Genomic DNA, 27,967 nt, shown 5'->3' with positions numbered 1-27,967 from the left:
ACATCTGTGGCCCACATCAAAGTTTAAAGCTAATCTACAGGACATGAACAAACTCCTATGAGTTTGACACTGCAGCAGTACAGCCGGCGTCGCTATGACGTCATCCCCAACATAAACCATGTGTATACCTAATGTATAGACATAGAGATATGTAATATGAAATGTTTTATCAAAAAGGTTAATTCATTAAATCTATGAATAATAAAATGTAAGAAGGTGATAATAAAATTAGTGAATAGAATTAGTCAAATCCTCGAATGTGAAATAAACAGATTAATACAGATAAATTAAAAAATAGTGATAAAAAACCCTTATAACAGAATAGTGCATATATAGTATAATATAGTCACCTATGTATAGCTATGAGATAAATAATAAATACATATATAAATTTAGATCTATAATAGTTGTAATAATGAAATTTGTATAACAAATATAAATATATAATCATCAGGTAACTTGTCTTATGGAATAGATGTATATTGTACGGTTAAAACATACCAGACAGTGAGGACATGTGTATAGATATATACAAATCAACAGTCTAATGAATATAAATAGCATAGAAGACATATTTGGATAAGGAACATAGAAAGCAGAAATAGTACATGTTTGAGCATAAACGACAGGTTTATAAAAAATGCTTCAATTCTCAATCGATATTAATACCAGAGGGTTGCATGGTACCTAAGCTGTACATCCAGTACATTTCTTTTCTGTTTAGTGTACCCAGCCTGTCTCCTCCCCGAATTGGGGCATGTATATGATCTATTCCTGAAAAGGAAAAGTTTTTAATAGTCCCCTGTGAACATATTGAAAAATGTCTGGAGACCGGGTGGGATTGATCTCTCTTGTTGATCGCACGGACATGTTCCATGATTCTATTTTTAAGCGGCCTAATGGTACGGCCCACATAACCCTTCCCACATCCGCATCTCAAAAGGTACACTGTATAGCTGGAATTGCAGTTGATAAAGGTATGTAGAGTGTGTTCAACCTTTGGGTTAATTCCAGTGATTTTTTTGATTTTGTTTGCATATTTACAAATGCTACAGTGTCCGCATGAAAAAAATCCCTTAGGAATATTGCTAATCCGTTTGCAATTAGAACTAGAGTCAAAAAGACTAGGGGAGAGCGATGTACCCAATGATTTGGCCTTCCTAAAAACAAATTTAGGTTTCCTGTCGACAATAGATGACAAATCATGATCTAGTTTTAGAGTATCCCAATGCTTGTGTATAATGTGTCGGATACGATCTGACTGTGTGCTCTGTTGTGTAATAAACAATGGTGTATCTGTATATTCTAATGATGGTTTCTTTTTAGAGGAGTTCAACAGATCCCTTCTATCTAGTTGTTTAACAGAATTCAAAGCCTCTGTGATATGGGATATATTATAACCCCTAGATTTAAACCTGGAGATAAGGTCTTTAGATTGAACATCAAATGATTCCTCTGTAGAACACAACCTTTTCAGTCTGGTGAATTGTCCTTTAAGTATACCTTTTTTGAGATGTTTTGAATGATTACTGTCTGCTCTGAGGTAAGAATTGCGCGCGTTAGGTTTCCTATAAATGTCAGTTTGGATGCACCCCCGCATATCCACATACAACATTAGATCTAAATAATAAATGTGGTGGATGTTCTCCTGAAAAGTGAAATGTAAATTGTGATCATTAATATTAAGTTTGTGAATGAATGTTTGGAGTGAAAGGAGGTCACCATCCCAGATAAATAGAAGGTCGTCTATGTAACGTTTGTAAAATTTAATTTGGTGCCTAAAAGAATTATTGTCACTAAAAATAAAATTAGACTCCCACAACCCCATAAAAATATTAGCATAAGAGGGTGCGAAAGAGGTGCCCATAGCTGTGCCACGAAGTTGTAAATAAAATTGTGCATCAAATCTAAAATAATTGTGCGTGAGTAAAAATGTGATAGACTCTATTAAAAAAAGTGCATAGTGCTGGTGCTAAGTGAGATGATGAGAGGTAATGTTGTATGGCGGAAATGCCTTGCTCATGTTTGATAATATTGTAGAGGGAGGTCACATCCATAGTCACCCATCTGTAACTCTCTCGCCACTGTATGTGATTAAGGTCAAATATCAATTGACTTGAATCTTTCAAAAAAGATGGCAGTGTTTGTACAATCGGTTGAAGATATGCATCTATGAAACGAGAGAGTCCATCTCCCAAAGATCCAATGCTCGCCACAATTGGCCGTCCCGGTGGATTTGTGAGAGACTTATGGATCTTTGGGAGATGGTGAAAGATGGGAACTATGGGATTAGGAGAACATAAAAATTCAAATTCTTTCTTACTAAGCACATACAATTCTCTCCCAAGGTCAAGCAGATCATTCAATTCATGTAAGAAAGTGGTGGTGGGGTCTGAGGGCAGTCTGCGATAAGCCTGATCTTCAGACAGCTGCCTCAATGCTTCCTGTCTATAAGACTCAGCAGATTGAACAACAATCGCACCACCCTTGTCCGCATTTTTAATGACAATAGTTTTGTCTGATTTTAAGGTTTGTAATTCTTGCAACTCAAGGGTGGTTAGATTGCTGCTCTGATGCATGCTTTTTTTGTTATTGCAGTCTTCCGCCAAATTCCTCAAATCTTTTTCCACTAATCTTTCGAATGTGGTGATAAATGGACTCTTTGAGCCATAGGGGCAAAAGGTAGATTTCTTTCTAAAAGTGGTATGTTCAAAACTGAGAAAGTTAGAAAGGGATACACTCCTCAGAATTATTCTCTATATCTTGTTCCATATATAAATCCTCTAGGTCAGAGACCGCACAGTAATCTTTGAATGAAAGACTAGATACAATTTGCTCTGGTGAATCAACGCCAGAGTGATCTGGCGTTGATTCCGCAGAACCGCATAACATAGGCACATCAAAAATGGGTACAACATTATTTTGTTTGTTCATGAAAAATTTCTTTAAAGACAACTTGCGGGTGAATCGCTGCAGATCAATATAAGTGTTAAAGAGGTCGAAGTTGCTGTGGGGGGCAAAGTTCAACCCTCTATTTAGTAAGGATAATTGTCCAGCAGTCAATGTCTTGTTTGAAATATTGATAACATTATTGTCCTCTGCGGTTAAGAGTACTTTTTCCTCTTTGTTGCCCCTCTTGATCCCCCTCTTCCTCTTTGACCTCCTTGTCCTTGGTAGTTTTTTGACTCCTGGGATTTATTCATTTGGGAGAAGTGTCCAGTGGACCCAGACGTGGAAGCTTCTCTGGTATCTAAACCTGTGGAGCTTTTTCCCCTCCAAGTATCTGATGTAATATCAAAAGACACAGATGGATATTTGTTTTCACTTTCTGAGGTATCTGATTCATAACTGGAGGTGTCTGTGTATTTGGACTTTAAGATGGATTTTTTTGGAGTACTGGATGTTTTATCTCTATGGGTGTGTGATTGTGAGGGTGTTCTGGATCTTCCTCTATTGGGATTAGCATTCCCTGGTCTCTCCCAGGTATAGACCTGATTTCTCTCATAGTCCAACTTATCTCGTTCAAACTTGGACTGCTTTTTTTGCATGATAGTATCTTCCATGTCTTCAATGTGACATAGTAAGATTTTATCATTATTGGAGAAATGGTCCATATTTTGAAAAAAATTTGAGTTTATTTTGTAATGTTTTGATCTCTGTACCTAATGAGGCTCTCTCTGTCGTCTTATGTTCTATGATCAAGTCCATGAGTTTAAATGAACATTCATTAAGTGTGTCTTTCCATTTCTGCTCAAACTCTTTTGTACTGAAATCAAAAGTGGGTGCTTTTTTGATCCTCAATCCTCGCGGGATTCTCTTGGTTTTTGTATAATTCTGTAACGTGGTTATGTCCCACCATAATCTGATGTTATCTGTCAGTAATTTTTCTAATTTGAGGAAATGGGGTGTTAAATCTGAGTTTTCTTCACATATAAACTCAGTGGAAGTGTCAAAAACATGTTCTGCTCTCTTAATTCTTTTGGTATTATCACCACATGTTTGAACAAAGACATTACTCTGTATGTCTTCATTTTCAGAATGATCAATGTCCTCCATAATGGTATGTAGAAAAAGTGTGTATTAAAAAGAGGGTTGTAGTGTGTGAATTACTGTCTTCAAAAAATATATTATAACAATAAGTGAAAAAAATGCCGCAACAGCCTTGAATGCAAAAAAGATATATATACTGAATAATTCAAATCAATCACTAGTTCATATGAGCAACCAACAGGTAATGAAAGTACAAGTGAAAAAACGGGGAAAATCCCCACGTGGAAGCTACAAATATGGCAAGTGCTGTAAAATGAGATCACATAGACCGGTATAAAAATACTATAGGCAGAGAGTGTCCTGAATTGATATCCGATGTAATGTGTGGGTCTGTGTGACACCCACCTCACCTGTAAGACCTCGGGATATGCTCCGATATGACCGATGGTGCCAGCCCCCCGTGTATGTTGGAATAAGACCCTCCTCACTCGGAAATGCGGTTATGGCTCCCCGGTATAACAGGACTGGAATTAACCCAAAGGTTGAACACACTCTACATACCTTTATCAACTGCAATTCCAGCTATACAGTGTACCTTTTGAGATGCGGATGTGGGAAGGGTTATGTGGGCCGTACCATTAGGCCGCTTAAAAATAGAATCATGGAACATGTCCGTGCGATCAACAAGAGAGATCAATCCCACCCGGTCTCCAGACATTTTTCAATATGTTCACAGGGGACTATTAAAAACTTTTCCTTTTCAGGAATAGATCATATACATGCCCCAATTCGGGGAGGAGACAGGCTGGGTACACTAAACAGAAAAGAAATGTACTGGATGTACAGCTTAGGTACCATGCAACCCTCTGGTATTAATATCGATTGGGAATTGAAGCATTTTTTATAAACCTGTCGTTTATGCTCAAACATGTACTATTTCTGCTTTCTATGTTCCTTATCCAAATATGTCTTCTATGCTATTTATATTCATTAGACTGTTGATTTGTATATATCTATACACATGTCCTCACTGTCTGGTATGTTTTAACCGTACAATATACATCTATTCCATAAGACAAGTTACCTGATGATTATATATTTATATTTGTTATACAAATTTCATTATTACAACTATTATAGATCTAAATTTATATATGTATTTATTATTTATCTCATAGCTATACATAGGTGACTATATTATACTATATATGCACTATTCTGTTATAAGGGTTTTTTATCACTATTTTTTAATTTATCTGTATTAATCTGTTTATTTCACATTCGAGGATTTGACTAATTCTATTCACTAATTTTATTATCACCTTCTTACATTTTATTATTCATAGATTTAATGAATTAACCTTTTTGATAAAACATTTCATATTACATATCTCTATGTCTATACATTAGGTATACACATGGTTTATGTTGTTATTTGTATACTCACTCATATTATCCCATTCCATTAGTGTTTATCTAGCGTCAATACACTATCTGATTATATATATATTATTTCTATTATATTTTATGCACATACATTTTTATTATACTAACACATTTGATACATTGTTGCTATGATGTTCACTATTAGTCTTTTTCTTCTTTTGTTTTTGTTTTTGTATTTATTGTTATCTGGTGTAACCATTTAGGTTCTCACAGTCTCATATGATGATTAGTGTCATGTTAACATCTTATACCAAAGACCCCTACTACAGCTTTAAATCACAGCTGTCTGCATAATCAATTAGACCATCTTCTGATTCATTGGTTTCAGATCAGGGCGTATACTTTAGGGACTGCTATATATCCTGACACTGTGAGAACGTCAGTACTCTTTGATAAAGCGCCTCCACGGCGGGAAACGCGTCAGAGTTTTTTAACCTTGTGTTTGTTTTTTTTGGCCATTATGCCCAATAAATAATCTTTATTCATTTTTTGCCCCAGCCTTTTCCTTAATTTCCTGGCAGTGCTCCGCTTTTTTCTCTCCCTGAGTATTGATCTTTGCCTACAAATGACAAGACATTGCTGTCCCCATTGTGATTTTCCAGAACGTGTCTGGCTACTGGTGTGTCCTGCTGGTTGCGGATACATTAGCACCAGAGAGGGCTCCGGGCACAAGACGTTGTCATTACACACCTTGGCAGATATTACCTACCTGCCAATCTGTCGGACTCGCAGCTCTGGATATAGAAAATGTATTCAGCCTTTAGATCAACGAGCTATTATGTATACATTATGTATGATCTAGACACTCGGTCTAATTGCAGAGTCACCTATACCTCCTGTTGCTGTGTTTGTTAAATATTACATCCCATTTACTCCTGGGAACACCAGCATATCCTATCAGCGTGCATTTGTTTACTTACCTTGGATGTTGAAGTTGTTTAGAGAGCACCTATTATTTAATAGGACTCATTACCCCTACCCCTTACCTCCATTTTTATTTCGCTATTTGTTTAGGACTAGCTCACACTGAGGACTATCTATTATATTTTATTTGAGGATTTCTCCAATTAAAATTGATTTTAATTTAATTCACCATTACATGTCAATTATTGACCTATTGTCTGCATCAGGTTCCTAGTAATTATCAGTATTACCAGCCGCAGAGTGCTCTCGCTATAGGGGTCTTTTTTCTCCTTGTTGTTGTTCATAGGCCTGTGCCCAAGCTCATCAAAGAACCCCACGTAGTCAGCGTGGCGCTGGTTTCTAGTCTGGGTGGGCTCAATGTTAAGGACTCTGATCGAGACTTTAAGGCCCCTTACCCATCGACTAGTGCTGCCCCTTCTGTGAGTTCTACTGTAAAAATGTTATCTACTGACCTCCGTAAAGCTGGTGCTCCACAAGTAGAAGTAGAACGAGCTTCTCGGGACTACTATTCTAAAAAGAGGGCTTTGCGGGCCTTGCAGTCATTGAAGCCTGCCATGGACTGGAAAGATTGGGACTGTGGGGATAAATATTATTATTTATTTATTTATAAAATATTTTACCAGGAAGTAATACATTGAGAGTTACCTCTCGTTTTCAAGTATGTCCTGGGATTCTATTCTATTGATGATGAGAATAAATGATATGACATGTAGTGTTACATCTGGGGACAGTCACTATGCTATGTCTGTAACCTCTGACATGTCAGGTTTTTCGTCCCACACCACCCCTGGGGCAGGATCTGTTAAAGTGGCACCTGTTAAGTCATTGCCCTGGTGGCACTCTAAATTTCCGGGGTGTACCATATATGCACTGCACTGATTTTTACTGGAAGCATGTGATGTGGTGGATCATTGGTGGGAGAAAGGAGAGTTTTGCCCTGAGGAGACAGCTGAGGCTATGAGGCGCAGGGAATACGAGATCAGGAAGGGCACCCCAAAGGGGTAATAGTACAATACTGCGAACAATCAGTACAGGAACCTTTATTCTGGGTTCTGCCAGGCCGGGCAGAAGACCGCAGATTAACTAAAATTAGCCGAGCTGAGCGACATGTAGTGCAGAGATACTGGCATTCTCACGGATTTGAGTACCCGTATGCACCGAAGCCCATAATGCAAGAAATCAATGAAAATCACGAAAAGTGTTTAATTGATGTGATCAGGGCCTACATTTGTGCTCATAGCCAGAGTACATTTCACCACGTAGAAGAAAGGGTGGTCTACCTAGTGGAAGTATGGAAGGTAGGGAGATCCATCTACAGATGCAGCGACCGTTATTCGAACACTTCACGTGGTGTATACCTCGGAATACCCATGTCATGGCGAGTCATGACCGCGTGGTGACTCGTTTTTATCGAGTGCAGAAAATGGGTTTTTAAGTGTTCTGGTTTTTAAATACCTGCAAATTGACACAGTACTGTACTGTACACATTACAATTCATTCATTTCTGCAACGGAAACGTGAAGAATTGCACCCGAAGAATTCGGGATCCATGAAATTCAAACAAAGCAACCGCGTGATTGGTTGCGTTGAGTACAGCCGCGCACACGAAAACAGCGAAACCATCAACAACCAAGTAATATCACTAAGGGCGATATTACTCTGACAAACCCCACTGACATTGCAAATGCATTCAATGATTACTTTGTGGGGTGTGCCACTAACTTATTAGCAAAACGCAGCCCAAACCACAAACCTGAATCTCATCCTGGGAGTACCCTTATAGTCCCACCCCCTCCCAACACTGCCCACAATTTTCAATTTGGCCCAGTATCTGAAGAGGAGATTCTACAAGCGCTCCTCAAACTAAAACGAAGCAGCCAATGTGGACCTGACTTACTACAATCTAGGTTCCTACGACTTGGTGCCCCAGCCATTGCCAAACCAATTGCGTCCATAGTCAACTCTATCCTGTCTGCAGGCCATATCCCTAAGACCTGGAAAACTGCCAGAGTTGTCCCAATCTTCAAAAGTGGGGACAAAAACACTGTCTCAAACTACAGGCCAATCTCACTTCTCCCAATTCTATCCAAAGTCATGGAAAAATGTGTCCACTCCCAATTAAGCGATTTCTATACCAAGACAAATTTCCCTAGCCAATTCCAATCTGGGTTTCGTCCCAAACACTCCACCGTAACTACCCTGCTAAAAGTTTGCAACGAAATCCAGTGTGGAATGGAACGGGGACAACTCACTGGTGCAGTATTCCTAGATTTTGCAAAGGCTTTTGACACAGTTGATCATGCTATCCTGCTTAACAAACTCCAGAGCTCTGGAATAGGGAAGCATGCTTTAAACTGGTTTCAGTCCTACTTATGAGGAAGATCCCAACATGTGTCCATCTCAGGCTCTAACTCAAACCCCCTGGATATCACCTGTGGTGTCCCGCAAGGCTCTGTTCTGGGGCCCCTACTCTTCTCAGTGTTCATTAATGATCTTCCCACAGCTTGTAAGGAAGCCTCAATACACATGTATGCAGATGACACAATCCTATATGCACACAGCCATAGCCTCTCTGACCTTCAACACATACTTCAGTCTGACTTTTTGAGACTCGAAAACTGGATTTCCCAAAACAAACTGTTTTTAAACACTGACAAGACTGTAACAATGGTATTTGGGACCAAGACTAAATTTTTAAAGCTTCCAGTGACTGAGCTCCTGATTAGAACCAACGCTAACACCACCCTAACCCCTGTCACTAGTTTTAAATACCTGGGCTTATGGTTTGACTCCCACTTAACATTCGGGATGCACATTGATACCCTGACAACCAAGACCTATGCCAAACTAGGGGTACTTTACAGGAACAAATCCTCCCTAAGTCTCCTGGTCAGAAAGCGTATCGCACAGCAGATGCTAATGCCAATTATTGACTATGGAGACATAGTATATGGCTCGGCACCTCAAACCCACCTTAGCAAACTTGACACCCTCTACAATTCAATTTGTCGTTTTGTTCTCCAATGCAACTATAACACACATCACTGCGATATGCTCAAAGAACTAGATTGGTCATCACTAGAGTCTAGGCGCAAAGTTCACCTATCCTGTCTTGCCTTTAAATTCTTCATGGGCAAGCTACCTAGCTATCTGAACAAGCTCCTCACCCCTACCACATGCAGCACTTATCACCTGAGCTCAGACTCCAAAAGACTGTTCATGGTCCCAAGGCTCAACAAAGTATCCGGACGTTCCTCCTTCTCCTACCGTGCACCCCCAAAACTGGAACAACCTACCAGAGACTCTCACATCCACCACCAGTTTAAGTTCTTTCAAATCTAAAACTGTCTCACATTTTAATCTGGTCTGTAACTGTTTCATACGCCCATAATATATATTTTCTTTAACTGTGCACGCAATGTCTTGTATATAATGTATACCCTGTTCATTTATGTAACTGTATTTGTAACCATGTATTATTTGTTTTACTCTGTGCCCAGGACATACTTGAAAACGAGAGGTAACTCTCAATGTATTACTTCTTGGTAAAATATTTTATAAATAAATAAATAATTTGTTCGAATAACGTCCGCTGCATCTGTATATGATGCACTGTTACTGAGAACACCCTCCTAGGGTGCCGTTCGAATACGTATTCAACACGGATACGTGTCGAATACGTGTTCGAACGTCACCATAAGAGGGTGTTCTCAGTAACAGTGCCTGATAGTACTGGGGCACTAGTCAGCAAACCAAACCCTGAGCATTACTATTGAGTAATAGGTTCTCCATGTTGGGAGGGACCTGAGTTTACTATGGAATGCTGGTATGATTATGTTCTATCACTGTAATTGCAGCAAGTATGTATCATGTATTTGTTATGACTGACATACTGTGTTGATTTCTCCTGCTCTGTTAGATTGTGCATCTGGAAAGATGGTACCCGCAAATTCGGTCCCAGTGCGGTCAAAGGAGTTCTACCAGAGGGAAAGTGTAGCCAGGCCAGGCCCAAGTGTGGTATAACTACTAGTCAGCTCTCCCTGGCAGTAAGCCCTGGTAAGAGCAGGCCTGCCAGTACTAATAATCATGGGTTTATTTTCCCCACTCCCTGCAGTGCCCTTGAGTGACAGGGGAGGCGGTGTAATCAGGCCTGAGTTTATCCAATCCTGGATCAGACCTGGTGCCCTCCTCCTTGCTGTACTTAAGGGGATTGCCTTCTAAATTAGTCCGTGCCTCAACCCACTTGAGAGAGGCAAGTCACACAGCAGAGAACCTGAGTATTGGGCCTTCTCTGTTCCTCTTCATCTTGGGGGAGAGTGAGTGTGGACCTTTCCTCTGCCTCTGCTAGAGGGGTAGGGAAGAGCCAGGACAGGTGCGGGGGGCCCTTGACCCATGGTGTTTGTCCAGGGATAGGGTGACCACCCGTCCCCCTTTTACCGGTACAGTCCCGGTTTTTCGAGAGCTGTACCGGTTTTCTGTGTGTACCGGAAATGTACCGGATTTTCTCCCTGGTCCCGTTTGTGTTGTACTGTAAATGCGGTGGCGGTGCGCGGCGACTGCGAGGATGCGGCAGCCCAGCCGGTGAGTATTTTTTTGAATTTCAGGGGGTTGGGCTTCTAATATGCCGGGCTGCAGGTGATTGGCTGGAGGATGCCGGTGCTTTCTCCGCTTCCTCACACGATCCCCGCGGCCCGCGTGGACAGGGAGGTGGAAGCGGGGACAGCCGTTGGCTGTTTGGCGCTTTTCTCCCCTCTGCCTCCGTTCCCTGTGGCTGCTGCCCGAGGTAGAGAGGTAGGCGCGGGGGGAGCAGGGTTGGTGGGAGCGTGGATGGCTGGAGGCGTGCGAACTTTCCCTCCCTCGCGTGCGCATGGGGACAGTGCGCGGTTGCTGTTGGGGAACTCCCTGCTTCTGTCCAGGCGCGCGGCCTTATCCCCGATAGGTGGGAGAGAGCGGAGCCAGGTCTGGCGGGCGGAATCTCCCCCCGTCCGGTCCACGGGCTCGGCTAGCAGTGACTTCCGTCGCTGGGGGGCGGTGCAGGGGGAGGCGGGGTGTGTGTGTGTGTATCTGTGTGTTTGTATCAGCATATGTGTGTGTTTGTGTCAGCGTGTATAGGTGTGTGTGTGTGTCAGTGTCTATCAGCGTGTGTGTGTATCAGTTGGTGTGTGTGTGTGTGTGTGTGTATCAGTGTGTGTGTATCAGTGTGTGTGTATCAGTGTGTGTATCAGTGTGTGTATCTGTGTGTGTTTGTGTGTGTATCTGTGTGTGTGTTTGTATCAGCATGTGTGTGTGTGTTTGTATCAGCGTGTATAGGTGTGTGTGTATAGGTGTGTATCAGCGTGTGTGTGTAGGTGTGTGTATCAGTGTGTATGCGTGTGTGTGTGTGTGTGTATCAGTTGGTGTGTGTGTATTAGTGGGTGTGTGTGGCTGTGTGTATCAGTGTGTGTGTGTGTGTGTGTGTATCAGTGTGTGTGTATCAGTGTGTGTATCAGTATGTGTATCTGTGTGTGTTTGTGTGTGTCAGTGTGTGTATCTGTGTGTGTGTGTGTGTGTGTGTGTATCAGTGGGTGTGTTTGTGTGTGTATCTGTGTGTGTGTGTGTGTGTGTATCAGTGGGTGGGTGTGTGGGTGTCAGTGGGTGTGTGTGTGTGTCAGTGGGTGTGTGTGTGTGTCAGTGGGTGTGTGTGGGTGTCAGTGGGTGTGTGTGTGTCAGTGGGTGTGTGTGTGTGTCAGTGGGTGTGTGTGTGTGTCAGTGGGTGTGTGTGTGTGTCAGTGGGTGTGTGTGTGTGGGTGTCAGTGTGTGTGTGTGTGTGTGTGTGTCAGTGTGTGTGTGTGTGTGTGTGTGTGTGTGTGTGTCAGTGTGTGTGTGTGTGTGTGTCAGTGGGTGTGTGTGTTAGTGTGTGTGTGTGTGTCAGTGGGTGTGTGTGTGTGTGTCAGTGGGTGTGTGTGTGTGTGTGTCAGTGTGTGTGTGTGTGTGTGTGTGTCAGTGGGTGTGTGTGTGTCAGTGGGTGTGTGTGTGTCAGTGGGTGTGTGTGTGTGTCAGTGGGTGTGTGTGTGTCAGTGGGTGTGTGTGTGTGTCAGTGGGTCTGTGTGTGTGTGTCAGTGGGTGTGTGTGTGTGTGTCAGTGGGTGTGTGTGTGTGTGTGTCAGTGGGTGTGTGTGTGTGTGTCAGTGGGTGTGTGTGTGTGTGTGTCAGTGGGCGTGTGTGTGTCAGTGGGCGTGTGTGTGTCAGTGGGCGTGTGTGTCAGTGGGCGTGTGTGTGTCAGTGGGTGTTTCTCACCCTCCCCGCCTCCCTCACCCTCCCCGCCTCCCTCACCCTCCCCGTCTCCCTCACCCTCCCCGTCTCCCTCACCCTCTATGTCTTATCTTAACTGCCGTATACCTACACCGAAGTAACCTATCCGGTTTTCTTCCAGATCTGACTCAAGTTTCACGCGGGAGACATCGGAAGACAGGTAGGGAACACCTCCCCTCCAGTATAATACCTTGAGGGTCTGCGGATCAGGTAAGATCCCAGGCGGGATTGCTGCTTTAGAAATTGTGAAGAGGGGGCGTCCTGACACTGGCTAAGGGGTTCAGAATCATTCACATCTGGCTTTTTTTTTTGTTCGATTAGTGAGGTCATCCGACACACACACACGCACACACACACGCACGCGCACACACACTCTCTCTAATGGTAGTAAAGTATAAGTGTTCTACAATAAATAAACTGTTATGTAAAAAAAAAAAATGTGTCCCGGTTTTTCATTTTCAAAATCTGGTCACCCTATCCAGGGACCATCTTACAGCTGGGTAGCTGACTCAGAAACTGTATTGGGCAGGCCACTGCCGTGACTGTGAGTGCTGACCCAATAAAGCCATTCCTGTTTCATATACCTCCTGCCTGGTGTGTGATCTTACTGGAGGAAGGAGAGGGAGTAATTCTACTGTAGGAGATGGCCTCCATTCATCTGGAGCCTGCGGCAGATGGAAGCGCTGCACTGCTAGAGAACCACGTGGCGAATGTACCCTAGAAATGTGATCCTGTGTCCCCACAACCATTTGCAGTCAGCTCAGTCCTGTTACCAACAGGTATCCCGCACCACACTAGCTTTAACATGGCAGAATCTTCCATCGGGTGAGGAAAACACGTTACACTTATGTTATAAAAGTAACTTTCGGAGGGGGGGGGGGGAAAGCGGGAGCCAGAACCTGAAGGCAAGGCTCCCCCCCCTTTATCACTTGTCTTATGAACGGCATCTGCAATACACCTCAGGTGTGTGGTTACCGTAACATCGCACCTTTCCATACCCAGCTATTTCTTTTTTTTTTCATAACTCTAATTTTATTTGATTTCTTCAACGTCTTAACATTTTCAAACAACACATTATCTGGTACTTTCAAAGTTGACCAATCAATTCCTTAAATGCAATATAGAAGTGACCTAGACATCTAACAGGTAAACTAACATACACATGGACAGACTATACAAGGGAAAAGACAGAGGGCAGCCAAGATAGGGGAGGGCTGAATGTATGTATGCATGTCTTTATATATATAACGCCATTAGTGTACATAGCGCTTCACATTAGATACATGGATACTTCTGAGCACTCCTGTGGCCGATGTTTTTTCACTTATTTATCTCTGGGTCTTGTCCCTGTCTCTTGGGGGACCTCTCCTTATCCCAAGCAATTTCTCTTTAATGACACATGGGATAAAGATAATTAATAAATATATAAAACATTTCCTGACATTTGCTATGAACATCTGGCTTTGCTTGTCCTCATCACGTGACGTCCTTCTAAGCCACGCCCCCCGGCAGGGGCACTCTCAAAGCCACGCCCCCGGCAGGGACAGTCTCATGGTGTCGCTTCCCCTTTAACATTAACCCCTCTGCTGGTTGTTATTATTATTGCTGTGATTGGCTGCTGCTGGTCACGTGGTCGCTCTAGACCGGAGGCACATGAGCAGCAGGAAGCAATCCCTTCTCAGCCGGGCAGAGAGCAGCAGCCAGCAACTTCTCCCCCACATGCAGCAGCTGGGAGGGGCCGGGAGAGTCAGGCAGGATCCCCCCTCTGCGGTGAGTGTCCACGCGCCGCCTGTATAGCTGCCCCGCCCCCTTTCAGCAGGGACTTAGGCGGGGGCTCAAACACGCCCCCTGAGCCTCTCCTGCGCTAACCAATGAGCGAGCCCCGCTGCTGCAGGGGAAGAACCCCCACACATTGTAACTCAGGGAACCTCCTTTACCGGAGCGCGCCGCCTGTATCACGTGATCAGGGCCACTGCTGCTAACAACACAGGGATTGTGGGTAACGGGTGACGCAGCTTCGGACACGCCCCTTTATCCCCGGGCCCCCAGCTCCTAATAATGACAGATACAGTACAAGAGGTTAGATAACACACAGAGGGGGGAGTGCTGGGGTCTGCTGCCAAATCCTGGTCTGGTTCCCTTAGCACAGGGCTCATAAACCCAGCACCACAGATCAATGTGCTGGGGGGACACAAGATACAATTAATTAAATACAATATATATCTATAGTGCTGCGCCAGCCTGTATTCTAAAACTTCTCGGAGCCGTTGTCGCTGCATCTCCACGCGCTATAAATCGTGTTCATGCCACATTCGCGACGCCCGGCATACCTGGTTGATCTATTTAATTATAATGGTTTTGGATTTAATTGGGGGTAGAACTGTACGGCTGTACAGTAGGTTGAATTGTATTAGACTTTTAAGACAACAGCTCACTTGAGTTTCTAGACGGATTGCAGACAACGCTAAAATGCAATTTTCTGTGCCCGATAGAAACCCGAGTCAATTGCTATACGGTTGGAAAACATAGCTCGTCATGACCCCAGTATTCAGAGCGATACGCCGGGCGAAGTTTTAGAATAAAGGCTGGCGCATCTATAGATCTCGCAATCACACCGTGAAGTAAATGGTAACCCCCCCAAAAAATAGCAATGTGCTCCAAGTAAGGCTGCTTCCCCGCTAGCACTGAGCGGATGGCGCTTGGCGAGGTGACTTGCATATATATGCAAGTCCCCGCGCCCGCGTATGCGCGGGCACACACGCTCACCGGCGCTCTGAGCTTACATAAACAAAATTTTCATACTTACAAGCGTGCTCAGCTTCCCCTGCATTGTCCCCCCCGCCGGCCCCCCCTCCTGCGAGCGCTTGCGAAAATTTAAAGGACACCCGCGCTCATGCTTGGGTTACTTGCTTGCTGGCGGAAGCGCGCTGAGGCGCGCTCCCGCTCAGCACTGAGCCCCTACAGCCGCAATTAGAGCGGCTTTAGTAGGGGCTCACCTATGCTTCCGCGCGCTTGCAGAAGCGCAGGTCTTAGGGGAATTTAAAATTCCCCCGCTTGCCGGCGAGACAGGCCGGTCACTGGCCCGCCCCCGGCCAGTGACGCGCCCGCCCCCTGAAGGCCCGCTGACGGCGCGTGCGGTAAGCAACCGCAAGGCCAGGGAAAGCACCCGCTTTCCCTGAGCCTCAGCGAGCAAGCAGGGAGCATGGACTCAGCCTAAGTCCTCGGCCAAGCTCCCCGCTGGCGTGCTGAGGCTCAGGGAAAGCGGGTGCTTTTCCTAGCCTTGAGACAGCGCGCCATCAGGGGGCGGGCCAGTGACGTCACGGAGCTGGTTTGCCCTCATTGGGCGAACCGCTCACGTGACCGGCCCTGCGCTCTGGCGAGCGCTGAAATTTAAAATTCAGCTAAGACCTACACTTCCGCGCGATTGCGTAGGTGAGACCCTACTAAAGCCGCTCTAATTGCGGCTGTAGGGGCTCAGTGCTGAGCGGAAGCAGTAACCTTGTGGTTAATCCTGGCGGGCGGAGGTGCGCTGAGGCTGAGGTAAAGCGGTGCTTTCCCTGGCCTTAGACAGCGCGACGTCCGGGGGCGTGTCGGCGGGCGGGCCAGTGACGTCACGGAGCTGGTTCGCCCACATTGGGCGAACCGCTCACGTGACGCCCTGTGCTCCGGCAAGCGCGAAGATTTAAAATTTTCCTAAGACCTACGCTTCCGCGCGTTTGCGGAAGCGTAGGCGATCCCCTACTAAAGCCGCTCTCATTGCGGCTGTAGGGTCTCAGCGCGCCTCCGCCCGCAAGCACTATCCTTGGATGCGGCCTAAGGCTTGGTCCCAACTGGCACTCTCTCTTCTGTGAGTGTGAATCATGGAATGGAGTAGGGGAGCGCAAACAGATGGAAAGAGCATATATAAAATACACTGATTAGTATAGTGGCCAATAGTAAGGCTCAGAAGAGCTCACACACAACACATACACGAATGTAGTGAGGCTTATATTGAAACAGATTATATCATGCAACTTGGACCTGGATAGTGGATGGTGCGATAATGATAGACAAATTGACTTACACGGCCCTGTGTAAGTCTGTGCCTGAATAGGGTGTCTTTTCCGAACTCCGGTGATCACGTCTCTCTGTATATAGATCCCTCGTGGTGGAGGCAATGACCCGTATGGATGACAGATATCCGGAAGGTACGGCTAAAACAATGATTTATTACACAAGTAAGTGCTTATACAGAACTTGCATATATAAAACGTCCGATGAGTGCTCCTGTCTGCTCCTGTTCCCGTCTTGCTGCAACTCCTCTGCATGCCGCGTCCGGCATTCAGTGCTGGAGTGTGGCTGTGACGAGACACTACAGAGGCTGGCAGGAACCAAAAAAGTACACGCTACTTCGAACTATGTTCAGACTTACACAGGGCTGTGTAAGTCACCCTCTCTAATATTACGATACTATCCACCACCCAGGTACCAGGCATTTAGTGTGATCTACGATTGACTCCCCACGAGGATTCCCCTCCCCCCCCTCCTACACAGAGGCATGGGATCACTGGAGCCAAAGACACCCTATTGAGGCACAGACTTACACAGGGCCGTGTAAGTCAATTTGTCTATCATTATCACACCATCCACTATCCAGGTCCAAGTTGCATGATATAATCTGTTTCAATGTAAGCCTCACTACATTCGTGTACTGTATGTGTTGTGTGTGAGCTGTTCTCTGCCTTACTATTGGCCACTATACTAATCAGTGTATTTTATATATGCTCTCTCCATCTGTTTGCGCTCCCCTACTCCATTCCAAGCATCATTTGAGGATCGTGGGACGAACCTCTTCGGGTTGAACTGTATCTCATCATATTGGGCCAGTATCTTATTTAATTTTTACGTTTATTACGTTTTATAACATGTTTTAATACGGTACTTGTCGTATTGTATTTTTATTTATAGTATACACCTTCATCGTCTAGTTGGGAGTGCCCCAGTTTTTTCCTACTATTGTGAGTGTAAATCTGCCTGCTCGCGCACGTAAGCTCTCTCAAGCTCGGCGCTTGGGGAGACAAAAAAAAATTGATATTAAAGCGTGCTCAGCTGAGGTAAGTGCACACAGAACACAGACACACACACACACACATTACACAACACACACATTACACAGACACACACACACACACACATTACACACAAATAGCCCTGATCCATGCCCCCTGCTCCCGCTTGCAAAATTAGGCAGGACACCCTGCGCTCATGCTCTGAGAGTTGGTTACGTCACCGCTCTCAAGCATGAGTGCGGTCAGCGCCAGCGGGGACGCACCCTAGCTCTTAATAATGACAAAGTACAAGAGGTTAGATAACACACAGAGGGCGAGTATTGGTGTCTGCTGCCAAATTCTGGTCTGGTTCCCTTAGCACAGTGCTCATAAACCCTGCACCAGAGATCAATGTACTGGTGACACACAATATATTTTGTTTGTGCGTTTTGTGATTGGTTGGCTCCTCTCGCTGGCAAGCTCTCCCATTGGCTGAGGGACGGGGTTTGCGGGGCGGGGTGACGTCACACACAGGGGCTCACAGGCAATCTTCAATACTCCTCACTTGGCCGCTTCTCCTCCACTGCAGGTAAGCTCCCCGGAGCTTATCCTCACCCCGGCGCTTCTCCTCCACACTCAGCGGTGACCAGGAGGACCGGGGGGGATGAATGAGTGGCCGGGGACAGGGGGAACACACGACGGGAGGAGGGGGGGGGAACGATCGGCGGTGACAGGGGGGGCAACACGTCACCTCCACCGGCGCTTCTCCTCACCACCCCTGCAGGCCCCGTACAACTCTCCTCAGCAGGGAGCGCCGGGGAGGGGGGGACTGGAAGGAGCGTCTGGGACAGGCTGAACCAGCGCTAGGGAGAGGGGGGGGGAAATGACCACCGAGGACGGGGGATAGGGGAGGAAACAAGCGTTGGGACAGGGGGGGGGGGGACGAGTGCTGGGGGGATGATGACGAGCGCCGGGGGGGGGGGTGGAACGAGCACTTGGGGCAGGGGAGGGGAGAGTGATCTGAGGTGCAGGGGCGGAGAGTGATCTGAGGTGCGGGGGGGGGAGAGTGGTGCGGGGGGGGGAGAGTGGTGCGGGGGGGGAGAGTGGTGCGGGGGGGGAGAGTGGTGCGGGGGGGGAGAGTGGTGCGGGGGGGGGAGAGTGGTGCGGGGGGGGGAGAGTGGTGCGGGGGGGGGAGAGTGGTGCGGGGGGGGGAGAGTGGTGCGGGGGGGGGAGAGTGGTGCGGGGGGGGGAGAGTGGTGCGGGGGGGGGAGAGTGGTGCGGGGGGGGGGAGAGTGGTGCAGGGGGAGGAGAGTGGTGCAGGGGGAGGAGAGTGGTGCGGGGGGGGGAGAGTGGTGCGGGGGGGGGGAGAGTGGTGCGGGGGGGGAGAGTGGTGCGGGGGGGGGAGAGTGGTGCGGGGGGGGGAGAGTGGTGCGGGGCGGGGAGAGTGGTGCGGGGCGGGGAGAGTGGTGCGGGGGGGGGAGAGTGGTGCGGGGGGGGGGAGAGTGGTGCGGGGGGGGGGAGAGTGGTGCGGGGGGGGGGAGAGTGGTGCGGGGGGGGGAGAGTGGTGCGGGGGGGGAGAGTGGTGCGGGGGGGGGAGAGTGGTGCGGGGGGGGAGAGTGGTGCGGGGGGGGGAGAGTGGTGCGGGGGGGGGGAGAGTGGTGCGGGGGGGGGGAGAGTGGTGCGGGGGGGGGAGAGTGGTGCGGGGCGGGGAGAGTGGTGCGGGGGGGGGAGAGTGGTGCGGGGGGGGGGAGAGTGGTGCGGGGGGGGGGAGAGTGGTGCGGGGGGGGGAGAGTGGTGCGGGGGGGGGAGAGTGGTGCGGGGGGGGGGAGAGTGGTGCGGGGGGGGGAGAGTGGTGCGGGGGGGGAGAGTGGTGCGGGGGGGGGGGAGAGTGGTGCGGGGGGGGGGGGGAGAGTGGTGCGGGGGGGGGGAGAGTGGTGCGGGGGGGGAGAGTGGTGCGGGGGGGGGGAGAGTGGTGCGGGGGGGGGGAGAGTGGTGCGGGGGGGGGGGAGAGTGGTGCGGGGGGGGGAGAGTGGTGCGGGGGGGGGGAGAGTGGTGCGGGGGGGGGGAGAGTGGTGCGGGGGGGGGGAGAGTGGTGCGGGGGGGGGGAGAGTGGTGCGGGGGGGGGGAGAGTGGTGCGGGGGGGGGAGAGTGGTGCGGGGGGGGGGGAGAGTGGTGCGGGGGGGGGGAGAGTGGTGCGGGGGGGGGGAGAGTGGTGCGGGGGGGGGGAGAGTGGTGCGGGGGGGGGAGAGTGGTGCGGGGGGGGGGGAGAGTGGTGCGGGGGGGGGGGAGAGTGGTGCGGGGGGCGGGAGAGTGGTGCGTGGGGGCGGGAGAGTGGTGCGGGGGGGGGAGAGTGGTGCGGGGGGGGGAGAGTGGTGCGGGGGGGGGGAGAGTGGTGCGGGGGGGGGAGAGTGGTGCGGGGGGGGGAGAGTGGTGCGGGGGGGGGGGAGAGTGGTGCGGGGGGGGGAGAGTGGTGCGGGGGGGGGAGAGTGGTGCGGGGGGGGGAGAGTGGTGCGGGGGGGGGGAGAGTGGTGCGGGGGGGGGGAGAGTGGTGCGGGGGGGGGGAGAGTGGTGCGGGGGGGGAGAGTGGTGCGGGGGGGGGGAGAGTGGTGCGGGGGCGGGGAGAGTGGTGCGGGGGGGGGGGGAGAGTGGTGCGGGGGGGGAGAGTGGTGCGGGGGGGGAGAGTGGTGCGGGGGGGGAGAGTGGTGCGGGGGGGGAGAGTGGTGCGGGGGGTGGGGGGAGAGTGGTGCGGGGGGTGGGGGGAGAGTGGGGCGGGGGGTGGGGGGAGAGTGGGGTGGGGGAGAGTGGTGCGGGGGGTGGGGGAGAGGTGCGGGGGGGGGAGAGTGGTGCGGGGGGGGGGAGAGGTGCGGGGGGGGGGGAGAGTGGTGCGGGGGGGGGAGAGTGGTGCGGGGGGGGGGAGAGTGGTGCGGGGGGGGGGGAGAGTGGTGCGGGGGGGGGGGGAGAGTGGTGCGGGGGGGGGAGAGTGGTGCGGGGGGGGGGAGAGTGGTGCGGGGGGGGGGGAGAGTGGTGCGGGGGGGGGGAGAGTGGTGCGGGGGGGGGAGAGTGGTGCGGGAGGGGGAGAGTGGTGCGGGGGGGGGGAAGAGTGGTGCGGGGGGGGAGAGTGGTGCGGGGGGGAGAGTGTGATGTGAGGTGCAGAGGGGCAGAGTGTGATGTGAGGTGCAGGGGGGGAGAGTGATGTGAAGTGCAGAGGGGCAGAGTATGATGTGAGGTGCAGAGGGGCAGAGTGTGATGTGAGGTGCAGGGGGGGAGAGTGTGAGGTGAAGGGTGGGAGAGTGATGTGAGGTGCAGGGGGCGGAGAGATGTGTGGCGCTGGGAAGGGGGGGGGGAATGGAGCTGTGAACAGGGGAGGGTAGCAGAGACAGAGGGGGAGCGGGAAAATTAAATCCCGGGCAACGCGGGGTATATCAGCTAGTATATATATACACACGCACACCGCAATCACACCGTGAAGTAAATGGTACCCCAAAAAAACAGCAACTATACTCCCAAGTAATGGTGTCTGGTTGTGCCCTGACACAGAATAATATAACAAGAAAGAAAAAAGTTGTCCCCTAAAGCTCTGCTCGCACCCCTCCCCTCTCGGCCCCAGCGTCAAATGACACAGCGGGGTCATGTGATGTTACGGCGCCATGGCAAGATACGAAAAACGCAACAGTGTAAAATTGCTCAAAATTTAAAAAGTGTCCAATTTCTAACAGAACTCTTACATAAATATAACTATTCCGTTAGAAATTGGACACTTTAAATTGAGCAATTTTACACTGTTGCGTTTTACCTATCTTCCGCATATTTAATCTTTTGATGTGCTGAGTCTACGTGCCGGAGGACATCAACACTTTTTCTTGTACCATCCATACATACATACATACATACATACATACATACATACATACATACATACACTAGCCTCCCCATAAAACACACACACGCCAATATAAGTCTTGGGGCCCAGGACAAATTAAAGGGCAGGCCCCCCTGATCCCTCCTATTTTCCCCTTGGAATTCCCACATCTCACCCCCCCATTAATTCCCACATCTTGCCCTCCTCCCCATTAAACCGCACAGCGTATTGTGTGTTCCTTAGGGGTGGAGGGGAAGGAGAGAGTGAGGGTGTGTGAGGATTTGCCGTTCTGCTGCTCCTAGCCCTTTAACCCTCACTCGCCCATCTGACCCCCACGGCACTCAAGAGTGGCAACTTGGCGGTGGTACATGCGCGGATTCTGCGCGGTCCCCGTCGACTCCTTCGGTCTCTGGGCATGGGGCGTCCTCTTGCCCCTCCTGTCTTGATGCACCGCACGTGCGCGGTCTCCCCGGTGGTCTACGTTCTCGGTCCCGCCCCTGTCATGACGTCGCTGCTACGCGGCGTGGTTGCGCTCTGCCTCTGTCTCCGGGGGTCCCGCTTCTGGTCTCTGAGCCCGTCTGACATCGCTGCTACGCGGTACTGTTGCGCTCCGCCGTGGGTCCCACCTCTGGTCTCCGTCCCCGTGTTGGCGCGGGTGTTGTGGCACACGATGATGGCGCGCGACCGGGTTCACTACTAATTGCTCGGGTTACGCGCGGCGCACGCGCACATTCTCATGCGGTAGCTATTGGCTGTGTAATGGGACGCACCTGCATGATCCAGCAGCCTATCCTGTACCGCGCTCCTACTTCCTGGTTGCCTCCCATTGGTGGGAGAGTATATCCACGTAGGAGCCGAAGCATAGTCACACCAATGGAGAATAGGACACGAAAGTTCTTTCAAGAATTTATTAGCTAAAAAGGCATAAGGACAGACATTCTAATAGCACTCTGACATGTTTCACGCACAGGGAACTTTATCAAAGAGTAGATCTACTCTTTGATAAAGCGCCCTGTGCGTGAAACATGTCAGAGTGCTATTAGGATGTCTGTCCTTATGCCTTTTTAGCTAATAAATTCTTGAAACAACTTTCGTGTCCTATTCTCCATTGGTGTGGCTGTGCTTCGGCTCCTACTGTACGTGGATATACTCTCTTGCTGATTACCTGCCTGGATGCACGTCAGTCTGGATACGCTGTGCATAGGCTTTTCCTGCCTTATTGTTCACGCCCCGCTCCAGCTGCTTTGGTGCACGGCAACCTACCCCCTGGAGGATTTCGGTGATTCCTGAGCTGAGGAGGACGCGCATATGGACGGCGACGACATCACGCAGGTTGCCATGGAGTCGGCGTGATAGCCTGACCAACACTCGGTGAATACTACCACGAGTGACGCCGTGCTTACCTACCTCCAGGATCTTCGCAGGGGAACCACCACCAAATGTGAAGGATCGGCGCTCCGGTTTGATTGGGTCTTGCCGGTCGGAAGTTGCATGAGTAAAGCAACCATTGCCTGCTGTATACGAGTGGTTATTGAATTTAACCCTTTATTGCCATTTTGCTTGAGACATTGAAAAAAGCACTTGAAAAAAGCACTTACAAACCATGCACTTGCAGACTTTCATTATAGACCCTTCAAGTACTGGACATATGTCTTTATATTACAGCATTTGATTCCAGCGTGACACCACTATTACTGTTTTTAGAGCTCCGGATATTTTGGTCTTTCTTTAGACCAATTTCTTCTATCCCATTGGTGGGAGGTCTAATAAATATGCTCTCAGAGCTCCCAGTCATTGCCGAGCATAACTCCTGTTTGTGTGACGCTGTACTCACTACCTTGTGCCTGTCTGCCTGAACCCTGCTGCCTGGAACTTACCTTGTGATACTTTCCAGCGCTGACTTCGGCTTTGGATACGACTACACTGATCCTGGCTTTGGCTCAACGACTACTCTACGCCCTCCAATCCTGACTCCGGCTACGTACCCCAACGATCCTCTACTCTATATTCCAAGACCTGGCAAGTACCTCAATTACGCTGTTTTCTATTACCCTGATCCGGCTTGCAAGACAACCCTACACTCTAGACGCGCCCTCGCGGTTGTGGTCGGCGTTTTGTACCAATCCCTACCTCAGCCCCACGGTCGCGCCTCGTTTGTGGTGAGCTACACGTTACAGTATGTTTGGCCAAACAAACTTCGACCCTGCTGAGGTAGGAAGAGTCCTGAGCATGCACACCAACGCCCTGTCAAGTCTTGAAAATAAATGGGAGTCTAATGACCAAAACTTGAGAACCCTCCAAGAGGACTTTAGAACCTTATCTCTTCAACTCCAAGGCCCTCGCCCGGATTCTGTCCCACTGGTCACTAGTACTCCCCCCATGCCTGTTTATCTGTCGGAACCCCGACTTCTCACACCAAATCGGTATGGCGGAAATCCTCACGAGTGTCGGGGCTTCCTTAATCAATGTTTCATTCAGTTTGAGATGAATTCTTCCTACTATTCTTCTCCCCGTTCCAAGGTAGCCTACATAATTTCTCTCCTTACTGATGATGCGCTTGCCTGGGCCTCTCCCATCTGGGAGCGAAGATCCGACCTCACCCAAAGCATTGGAGCTTTTACCAAGGAGCTCCGCAGGGTGTTTGATACACCAGGTCTAAAGGTATCCGCAGCTTCTTCCCTCTTCTTTATTTCTCAGGGTAACCGTTCTGTTTCTCAATACGCACTCGAGTTTAGGACTATTGCCGCAGAGACGGATTGGAACAGAGGATCTTTGTCTGCTGCCTTCTGGTAGGGATTGTCTGAGATGTGGAAGATGAACTTGCGACTCATGATCGGCCCACCGACCTGGAGGATCTCATTGCGGTCTGCATCAGGGTGGACCATCTCCTCCAGGAGAGAAGGACTGAGAGACGGCTTCATCGCACGGTGACCTCCAGGATTAACCCGAATCAGGTCGGTCAGTTTGAATTTCCTGTTCCAGATTCTTCTGAAACTATCCAACTGGAAGTCACTTCACTCTCACGCCCTGAAAAACAACGCTGAATAGATGCTGGACTTTGTATTGTGGGGGTCCTGGACATTTCTCTTTCTCTTGCCTCAACAAGGCGGGAAACGCAAGGTTCCCATGAGGCCCAGGGGAGTCTCATTGGGAACAATTTCTCTTTCCCCTATAGCTACTTCTAATCCCACAAAGATCCTTGTACCTATCTCCTTGTCCGGTAAGGGATTCTCTGTCTCCACTTTGGCCTTTCTTGATTCTGGTGCCGGGGGTAACTTTATTGATCAGAGTTTTGCAGAACATCACAAGATTCCTTTTAGTGTGCAAGAAGAACCCCATCGCCTTGGAGGCCATTGATGGTAGATCACTTCAGCCTGCATTCATTTAGTTAAGATCTGTAAATAATAATCATGTGGAAGATATTTCGTTGAACGCCATTTACACTCCTTCTATTGCAGTAAACTTGGGCTTACCCTGGTTACAAATTCATAATCCACGAATTGACTGGTTGAGCAAGGAACCTATTTAGTGGAGTTCACACTGCATTCAGAACTGTCTTGAAGGCTCAAGTAGCGTTTGTGCAACCACCGTATCTGAAGAGAAAGAAAGGGTACAGCTGCCGGAGGAATACTTCGACTTAAAGGATGTCTTCGACAAAGTCAAGTCTGAAATTCTTACTCCACATCGTCCCTACGATTGCCCCATCGAAAAAATTCCAGGTACGACACCGCCCAGAGGATCCTCTTATCCCTTGTCTACGCCAGAGACTAAAGCCATGAAGGAATACATTGCTGAGAATCTGCTGAGGGGCTTCATCCGCAAATCCACATCTCCCGCTGGGGCTGGGTTTTTCTTCGTTAAGAAAAAGGATGGGACCCTGCGGCCATGCATTGATTATCGTGGACTCAACAAAATTACGATTAAAAATCGCTATCCTCTTCCTCTCATTTCCGAACTTTCGATCGTCTTCAAGGAGCAAAGATCTTCTCCAAATTGGATCTACGAGGTGCATATAACCATATCAGATTCCGTCAAGGCAACGAATGGAAAACCGCATTTAATACCCGGGATGGACACTACGAGTACTTGGTCATGCCTTTCGGTCTTTCTAATGCCCCAGCTGTGTTCCAGTATTTTGGCAATATTCAGAGATCTTCTCAATTCATTTGTAATTGTGTACTTGGACGATATTCTCATTTTTCTAAGTCTCTTGAGGAACATATAGGACACGTCAAACAAGTATTATGTCTTCTACGAGAGAATCATTTGTTTGCTAAACTTGAAAAATGTCACTTTCACCAATCTTCTACCGTTTTCTTAGGATACATCATTTCGGACTCTGGCCTCACGATGGATCCGGACAAAGTCAAAGCGGTTCTGGATTGGCCTCAACCCAGCACGCTCAAGGCTGTACAACGCTTCCTGGGATTTTCCAATTATTATCACAGGTTTATTCAGAATTTCTCTTCTCTAGTAGCTCCTCTGACAGCTCTTACTCAAAAAGGAGCAGACCCCTCGTCTTGGTCTTCCACTGCGGTGGAATCTTTTGATCTCTTAAAGAAAGCGCTCGTATCCGCCCCGGTTCTGGTGCATCCTGATCCTAAGCTCCCCTTTACCCTCGAGGCGGATGCTTCTGATGTCGGTGTAGGTGCTGTTTTGTCCCAGAAGAAAAACCCTCAGGCCAGGTTGCTTCCTTGTGCTTTTTTCTCCAAAAACAATTCCGCAGCCGAATATAATTATGATATTGGGAATCGTGAACTTTTGGCCATGAAACTTGCTCTAGAAGAATGGAGACACCTTCTAGAGGGAACTAAGACGCCTATAACAATTCTTACAGATCACAAGAACCTGTTGTATATCGAGGGAGCTAGTCACCTGGGAGCCCGCCGAGCCAGATGGTCACTCTTCTTTTCAAGGTTCAACTTTGTTATCTCTTACCTTCCTGGGACAAAAAATGTTAAGGCGGATGCCCTGTCCCGTCAATTTTCGCTTGAGGATAATTCTGTGGATCAACTCGAATCTATACTTCCATCCAAACTCATTCTTTCTTCCACTAACTTTGAGGCTTTAATGGATATCGTCCTTCAGCAAAATCAGATTCCTGACAATCTTTCGGTCCCTGAAGTTCGTCTGTTTACTTCTCCTTCCTTGCGCAAACAGGTCCTGCGACGGGGACACTCTTCTAAATCGTCATCCCGGGGCACAAAGGACATTGGATCTTATTTCCTGGACATTCTGGTGGCCTCGGATGCAGAAGGATGTTAAGGACTTTGTACTTGCATGCCCAACTTGTGCCAGGACTAAGACTTCCAGGAACCTCCCTGCTGGGCTACTTCAGGCATTACCTGTCCCGGTCCGGCCATGGACACACTTTTCCATGGATTTTGTGGTAGATTTACCTAACTCTAAAGGTATGAACACTATTCTTGTTGTAGTCGATCGGTTCTCCAAGAAATCACACTTTGTACCTCTCAAGGGCTTGCCTAGCTCTCCCAGACATGCTGAAATATTCATTAAGGAGATCTTTCGCCTCCACGGAGTTCCTACAGGGATTGTATCCGATAGAGGATCACAGTTTATATCTAAATTTTGGCGCCCTTTCTGTCAATAGTTGGGCATATCTCTTCACTTTTCTTCGGGGTATCACCCGCAAACTAATGGACAGACGGAAAGGACTAATCAGTCTTTAGAGCAATTCATTTGGTGCTTCGTGTCTGATTCCCAGGACGATTGGTTGGACAGCCTTCCTTGGGCGGAATTCGCAATCAATAACCTTTGTAGCGAATCTACTACGGAATCCCCTTTCTTCATTAGTTACGGATTTCATCCAGCTACTCTTCCTCTTACAGTTTCTACCTCAGGGGTCTCAGCCGCTGATGACAGGATCAGGGAACTCCAGGCTCTATGGAGAAGGACCCAAAAGAATATCAAATCTGCGGTTGAGCGACAAAAACGTCAAGCTGATCGCCATCGTAGACCGGCTCCTAAATTTAAGCCTGGTGACAGTCTGGCTGTCTTCAAAGAATATTAGGTTAAATGTTCAGATATAAAGTTTGCTACTAGATTCCTCGGTCCATTTTCTATTTCTGAAAAAATCAATCCAGTTGCTTATCGCTTGTCTTTTACCTCCATCCATGAAAATTCCGTCAGTTTTTCATGTGTCCTTGCTCAAACCTGTGATCCAGAACGCTCATTCCATTTCCATTCTCCCCACCACTTCCGTGTTGAAACAGGGTCAGCCCGAATACGAGATCCAATCTATCCTGGATTCTAAAATCTCTCGAGGCTCTTTACATTACCTCATCCATTGGAAGGGATTCGGTTCTGAGGAGAGATCGTGGGTACCTAGCCATCGGGTTCATGCGGCAAGGATGGTCAGGAACTTTCATATGAACTTTCCAGAAAAGTCTTCATGGAGTTGCTCGGAGGTC

The 27,967-nt window shown here is 48.5% G+C and overlaps 2 protein-coding genes across 2 annotated transcripts in view; one reads left to right on the top strand and one right to left on the bottom strand.

Annotated features, from left to right (window-relative positions):
• LOC142466814 (uncharacterized) overlaps positions 1-27,967 on the bottom strand; it is a 361,963-nt gene that overhangs the window by 90,102 nt on the left and 243,894 nt on the right. The gene's annotated exons all lie outside the window — the stretch shown is intronic.
• Positions 14,201-27,967, top strand: part of LOC142466829 (uncharacterized) — a 61,521-nt gene continuing 47,754 nt past the window's right edge. The window contains exon 1 of the mRNA XM_075572320.1: positions 14,201-14,420. The gene's annotated coding sequence lies outside the window, so the exon portion shown is untranslated. The remainder of the gene's footprint in view (positions 14,421-27,967) is intronic.

The sequence above is a fragment of the Ascaphus truei genome, chromosome 15 (assembly GCF_040206685.1).
Source record: "Ascaphus truei isolate aAscTru1 chromosome 15, aAscTru1.hap1, whole genome shotgun sequence".
NCBI lineage: Eukaryota > Metazoa > Chordata > Amphibia > Anura > Ascaphidae > Ascaphus > Ascaphus truei.
This window is presented reverse-complemented; position numbering and strand designations above follow the sequence as displayed.